The sequence below is a fragment of the Gopherus flavomarginatus genome, chromosome 12 (assembly GCF_025201925.1).
Source record: "Gopherus flavomarginatus isolate rGopFla2 chromosome 12, rGopFla2.mat.asm, whole genome shotgun sequence".
Classification (NCBI taxonomy): domain Eukaryota; kingdom Metazoa; phylum Chordata; order Testudines; family Testudinidae; genus Gopherus; species Gopherus flavomarginatus.
The window spans coordinates 16,580,777-16,588,078 of NC_066628.1; the positions used below are offsets into that span (position 1 = coordinate 16,580,777).

General features: G+C 44.2%; 1 pseudogene; it reads right to left on the reverse strand.

The window, feature by feature from the left end:
* Window positions 1-2,723: 2,723 nt before the first annotated feature.
* On the reverse strand, window positions 2,724-3,733 carry LOC127033203 (olfactory receptor 10A7-like; annotated as a pseudogene).
* Window positions 3,734-7,302: the final 3,569 nt, after the last annotated feature.

Consider the following 7,302-nt stretch of genomic DNA (forward strand, 5'->3'; position numbering starts at 1 on the left):
TCATTTTTGCCTTGAAGGAAAGCCCATGGACCTTCCATTGGTAAAAGAAACTGAAATACATGGTGCCCCTTGCCTTTGAGTGGATGGTTCTTCCTTCTGTGTGGATGGCAAGCGACACACAGGATGGGCCGTTTGCACTCAAGATGGGCAGCTGGTGGCACATGGCAGTTTACCTGAAGCATCGGCACAAGTAACAGAACTACAGGTGTTAGTTGCGGCATGTGAAACTGCGGAAGGTCATGCTGTAAACATATATACTGATTCTAAATATGTGTTTGGGGATGTACATGATTATATTAACTTGTGGGTAAATCGGGGATTCCTGACAAGTACAGGATCCCCAATACAAAATGGGGGGATAGTGGAGAAACTTCATACAGTCATGCAGAAACCTACCAAAGTAGCAGTGATAAAAGTGAAGGTCCACACAAAAGGGACAGACCCTCATAGCAAGGGGAACCAAAAGGCAGGTGAACTAGCTAAACAAGCAGCAGTGGAAGGTAAAGAGGCACAAATGATTGCTGCAACACAGCCTCTCATAAATACCCCAAAGTTTTTTAAATTACAGGACATTCTACACGCTGCACCAAAGGCACAGAAGTGGTTATGGATGGATAATGGGGGCAAACTGTGTGATGATAACACTTGGAAAGGGCCAGGGAACACACTAGTGTTACCAAATGTGCTAGTGAGAACAATGATACAGGTGTACCACGTGTTGGGATATGATGGAGCATGGAGAGTGGGCACCCTGGAAACCACATTTCACCCAAAATGAACCTAAGCATACCCTTCACATCCAACTCCCATATCAAAGAGATTATGGTGCCTAACTCCATTAGGGCCCTTGGAAAGTAATTTCTGCAGGGCTGAAGTCCTACCATTCTCAATGGTGCCCATCTCCTTTGTCTCTGCACAAGCCCTGACATGTTCCCAGTGACTGAGCCAGCACTGCCATTTTGGCATCACAGGAATTCTGCCCATTGGTAGGTGATAGAGGCTTCCTCTCAACATAGGTTTCCTCACACCCCGAGGAGAGGGCACTGAATGCAGTAGAGCTGTCTAAGGCACTTAGGACGGACTACACACCTTGTACTGAGAACTACCACTCTTGGGATGGACACTTTTTGCAGTCAGCTTTGGAGACCCCCAATGTAACAGTTCCCCTCCCTTTAATCTGCTCTGTGCCATTGGCAGCAACAGAGCAGCTGATTCCCTGTATGGCCACAGCCCAAGTCCCTCCTTGGTGACTGTTTGACAGACCTGAACTCCAAGAATGTCTTCAGTTCTACGTGTGCCCTGGCTAACTCCCAGCTGGGTCTGGACAGTCCCAGTGGCCCTATCTTGTGAGTCTACCTCTTTGTTTGCTCAAACTCCATGGGCCCAGTGAGCCTGATACTGGTGCTTTGCCACAGCTGGTCACAGCCGGGTGTAAACTAGGTAAGAGCTATGAAGCTGTTCCTGGTGAAGTGTCCAGAAGTCACTGCTTGGGCCTGGTTATTTGCATCTGGCCTGTGTGAGAGCAGTGGAAGCAATAAGCACAATTTCAGAGGTGGCAGATTTCCCAAGCTTACGTGCGTATTTGTATTGTCCAACCATTAATTTTGATCAAAAATTGCTTTTTTACAGAAATAAAAAATTGGTTAAAATTGTCTTCACTCTGCCTGTTGCCCAGTTAATAACTCCATAATGGGAAGATGGTTATGGCCACAGTTCTCTATGATTCTTCTAGTTAGATGGACAACACTGTCCTGAGCTCCGGCTGGATCCTCCGTTTTATATTTGGGGGAATAAAAAATGATCTGCAGAAACAATCATGATGTCAATCATTGTGTTTTGTTTGTATTTGACTGTTTGAATTTGGTTACAAGACTTTATTATCTAACATAGACATAGGTGCCAACTCTGTGGGTGCTCCGGGGCTGGAGCACCCACTTGGAAAAATTAGTGGGTGCTCTGCATCCACCGACAGCCAAGCTCTCCTCAGCCCCTCTCCCATCTCCTCCTCCCCTGAGCGCACTGCATCCCCGCACTTCCCTATATCTCCCAGCGCTTCCCGCCCAGCTGCCGCCAAACAGCTGTTTGGCAGCATTAGCACACTCTGGGAGGGAGGGGGAACGTGGTGTGCTCAGGGGAAGAGATGGGCAAGATGCGAGGCGAGGGCTGGGATTTTGGGAAAGAGTATTAATAGGGGCAGGGAGGGATTGAATTGAGGATGGGGGAGGAGTGGGGCCTCATGAAAGGGGTGGAATGAGGGTGGGGCTGGGGGTAGGTGGGGGGTGAGCACCCACGGTAAAGCAGGGAAGTTGGTGCCTATAAATATAGAGAAAAATGGACAGGGGATATACACAAGGATTTTCTTGGATAATTAGTGGTTTTTGTGCCTTACACCGTGTGAGCTATGTGCATTTTCAAACGCTGTACAAGTTCATCCCATAGGGTGAACATTTAGCCAAGGCCAAGCAGATAAATACCATCATACTAGGTGTATCAGTGCTGAACATGAGAGAGTGACAAAGCTGTCTGCAACCGTCCTTTCCTATATGTTGGGTTACTTGGACACAACACAGAAACATAAACATTCTGTCTCAGTAACTCCATACATATCATCTTATTTTTTTTCCATATTAGCACTGAGATTTCCAATGGGAATTTTCAATTTAATATTAATGGGGACTGATTGCCTAAATCACCCAGGCAGCTTGAAAACTTCAGGCTAAGTCTCAGTCCATTTTTGTGAAAGCCACATATTTACTGACCACTTTTCTCAAGGCTTCTTTGACCTCTCTATTTCTCAGGCTGTAGATGAGAGGATTTACCAGGGGAGTCAGGACTGTGTAGGAAAGAGAGAGGACTTTGTTCAGCAAGCTTAATGTATTCTGTTTTGGAAGCACATAGACAATCATTAGGGTTCCATAGTAAATTGTCACCACAATGAGATGGGAGGAGCAGGTGGAAAAGGCCTTTTGTTTCCCATTGGTAGAAGGGATACTCAGGATGCTGGCAATGATGCACACGTAGGATGTCAGGGTTAGTAGGAATGGAGGCAGGGTGAATACACAGGATAGTGTGAAATGGAACAGTACTAACCAGTGTGTGTCACTGCAGGAGAGTTCCATGAATGGGATGACATCACAGTAGAAATGGTCAATTTCATTCGAACCACAGAATGTTAACTGTGATAGGAATAAGACAAAGATTGTACTAGACAAACAACCATTTAACCATGACCCAGCAGCCATCTGGAGGCAAAATCTGTTATTCATAAGAGCTGAATAGTGCAGGGGTTTACATATTGCTAAATACCGATCATAAGACATCACTGCTAGGAGATAGCATTCTGTAGCAGCCAGAGCACAAAAGAAATACAGTTGTGTGAAGCAGCCACTGAATGAGATGGTTTTGTCCCCAGTCAGGAGATTGGTCAGCATCTGGGGCAGGATGGTTGAGGTGTAGCAGGTCTCCAAGCAGGACAAGTTCCCCAGGAAGAAGTACATGGGGGTGTGAAGGTGCTGATCAGCCACAACTAGTGCAGTTATGAGAATGTTCCCAGCCACGGTTGCAATGTAGATCACCGGGAACATCAGGAAGAGAAGAATTTTCAGTTCAGGGAGATCCCCGAATCCAAGGAGGATGAATTCCATGACAGCTGTTTGATTTCTGCAGTCTCTGTCTTCCATGGGATTAGTCTTGTAACAATAAAACAAACAGGGCAATTGAATTGGAAAAACATAGTTAAAAGTTCATGATTGAATTCCAAAAATATTCAGAAACGCCCCTTCCTCTTCTGGTTACAGGCTGAAATTTTAAGGCTAAATGTAGCTTTCAGAGCTAAGTGCCAGGAGCCTTAGCCTGAGGACAGAACATTGGTGTCCAGGTAGATCTCCCTCTGCTATGTCAGAACAATGACTAATATAACAGACCATTTCTCTGGTAACCGAGTACTGATATGACAGATCAGACCATTTCTTTATCTAGTGTCATATTCCTTCCAGTGACATACAGGAGACTAACAATGATGCTTAAATGCTGTATTTCACTTCTGGCAATGGCCAGAATCATGCCATGACTTAGGAGTCAAAATTAATAAATACATCAACTAAAATGTTAGACTGAGATTTTCCACCCAGTCTAGTGTCCTTAGGCACTGATCTCCAGTTACAATTAATGGAAATTAATATAACTATATATCCTGGTATATTCAGCATTTCAGTGCCATGTAGGAGATGGAATAATTTTCACCCCCTCACAAGACATCAATTTATGCAATAAATTCAGAAATGGAGTAAATTCTCCCTTAGTTCCTTTGGTGGTGATTGTGATGTGATCATTGACTGGCAATGCCTTTTCTGTTTCCTGACGTTAACTGTAGCTGTAATAAAATACATCTCTTTGGGGGGTGGATCTTAGGATGGGACAGAACCAGGCTGATGTGCAACCCTAACTGGGGAGTGATCCTCTGCACTTCTTAATATTTGTGGAATGATAATTCACTTGGGGGTGGGGGTAGAAGATGTTGTTCCTGAACTAGGAGTCTAGAAACAATCTGGCATGTTTGATCTGGGCTAGTAAGACTCATTCACCAGTCCCCACCTTATTGGGGGACACTGAGCCTGATCCCCTGCTGATATAATTCAAGGTATCTCCATATGTGTTAGTGGGGCAGTTCCCCAACTGAGGACCTGTACAGGACATGGATCTCAGCCTCTACCTCTGTGAAATGGTGCTATGAATGCTGACTGGCACTGCTGAGGGAAGGTGAGGCTAAAACTGCTAATATTCACCTGAAGAAGAGCTCTGTGTTGCTTAAAAGTTTCTCTCATTCACCAACAGAAGTTGGTCCAATAAAAGTTATTATCTGACCCACCTTGTCCCTTTACTATTCACAAAACACATTCATGCCTCTGTTTGACAGTGTATAGAAATACAGTCAGGAAGATGGTGCTCACCTGTAACCACAGCACAGCCTAAGATTGAAGCGATGAACTCTTATTTCTCAGGGTTCGGCCACCAGGATTCAGGATCCTCAAGTGAGGTTCTTGTCTCTCCTCTTTCTGCAGAAACTGGGTTTTGTCAGAGAAGAGACCTGCAGTTACCTGAAGGGATGAGCAGGTGCATTTGATCTACATTTGAACAATGAGCTTCCCCTTGGATTTACAAAGTGCAAATGCTGCCTCATATTTGTATTCAGTCTTCACGGTTTTTAGTATGGTCACACTTCAACCTTTCTCCCACTTCATTGATTTTTTTGTCTTCAAAGCTTTTTAGCTAACAATGCCCAATGGGACATGTACAATGTGACTTGTATAATTGCATCTTTTATTAAGTCTAATGATTCCATGTGGAATATATTTTAGATCATGAACAAATACCAGCTTCCATTCTTGGGAGATGCCTGTTATAATCTACTTGCCCTACCAATTTATTAATATTCAATATATGCTGGCACCTGGTGGCCCTTTTTCTAGTATTATTCTATTGGCTACAAAAATCTATTGGTCACTAGTCAGTATTTCTAACACCCCCTTCAGTTCCTCTGCTCTGCTACCATCTATTGTTGATTTCCCAGCATGGCAGCCTGTTTCTTTGCTGTCTTCTAGTGGATTCTTCTTGTTGTCATAGCTGTATCTTTCCAGTTCTTGAGTCTTGTCACCTGCTGGCCATTATTTAGTATAACAGCCCATTTCTCACTCCACAACATCTGCTACTATTCACAGTTCATTACATATTGCAGATGTTCTTTTCTTTTCAGGGCCCATTTCTCACCATTTATACACAGTTATTCAACTTCACCTTCCTTTCCACTTCCCTCAGGTGGTCATTTGGCAACATAACATCTTCTTTCTTGCCCTTCCACTTTGGCTGCTATCCGCTGGACAACACCACTACATTTTTCCATTCCTCTGCCCTCTAGTGACCCTAGAGAGCTTAATCACACCTTTCCTCATTTCTTACCTACTGCTAGATGTGCACTATTCCAAAGTAGAGCCACTGAGAACCAAATTGTAGAACAGCCTGATTGCAACATTAGTGGCTGTAGTAGAGAGAGCCTGAGACATAAGACCTAAGACCTGAACAGAAGTCAGGCCTGTCTGCTATAAAGCAAAGTCAGGCTGTGAGCAGAAGTAGGATGTTACAAAGCATACCTGCTGGCAGGTTCACTCTCTGATATGTAAACTTTCCTATTACTGGAAAAACAGAAGCAGCCCTAGGCACTTAGCAGTCACTTAAACACATTCCAGAGGGATGGTACCAGAACACTCCAATACCAAGAATGGCAGAAGTTCATTCCCCAAAGATAAGAGGAACATGCTGACCCCTTGAAGATAAGGTCAGGATGACAGTACGAAGGATAAAGATGTTTTAATAAGGTATTGGGTGGAGACAAACCACGTCGGGGGCAGTCACTAACTTTGTCAGAGGGACAATACAAAACTTGTTTGTATTAGTGTATAAAAGAAGAGTAGCAGAAGGAGTGTCTTTGTCCAGCCTAGGAGGGAACAGAAAATACCCGCTGTTCACTGAGCTATATTCATTGTCACGGGCATACATATTCTAGTGTAACTATAGATATTGATCGGAGCAGCTAGGACCGTGCTTCATCGGCAATAAACCTGGCTGAGTGCCTTTGCTACTGTACTGGAGTCTGGTGGTTTTGTTGGGAAGTTTGACGAAAGCCTGCTGTACTGGTTACCTGGCCAGAGCCAGAGCAGCACTCTGTGAGAACACACACACAGAGCTAAAACACCTATTAACAGTAGCTACAACAGCACCTACAACAATGGCAGTGGCTCAGAAAGTTTCAGCAGTAGTTTTCCATCCATCCAATGTATTTCTGTTGATATGGGGTCTCTTTCCAAAGGAAATGTATAGATTGAACATAAGAACAGCCGTACCGGGTCAGACCAAAGGTCCATTCTAGCCCAGTATGTGTTTACCAACAGTGACCAATGCCAGGTGCCCCAGAGGGAGTGAACCTAACAGGCAATGCTAAAATGATCTCTCTTCTGCCATCCATCTCCATCCTCTGACAAACAGAGGGTAGGGACACCATTCCTTACCCATCCTGGCTAATAGCCATTTATGGACTTAACCTCCAGGAATTTATCCAGCTCTCTTTCAAACGCTGTTATAATCCTAGCCTTCACAACCTCTTCAGGTAAGGAGTTCCACACATTGACTGTGCGCTGTGTGAAGAAGAACATTCTTTTATTTGTTTTGAACCTGCTGCCTATTAATTTCATTTCGTGGCCCCTAGTTCTTGTATTATGGGAATAAGTAAATAACTTTTCCTTATCCACT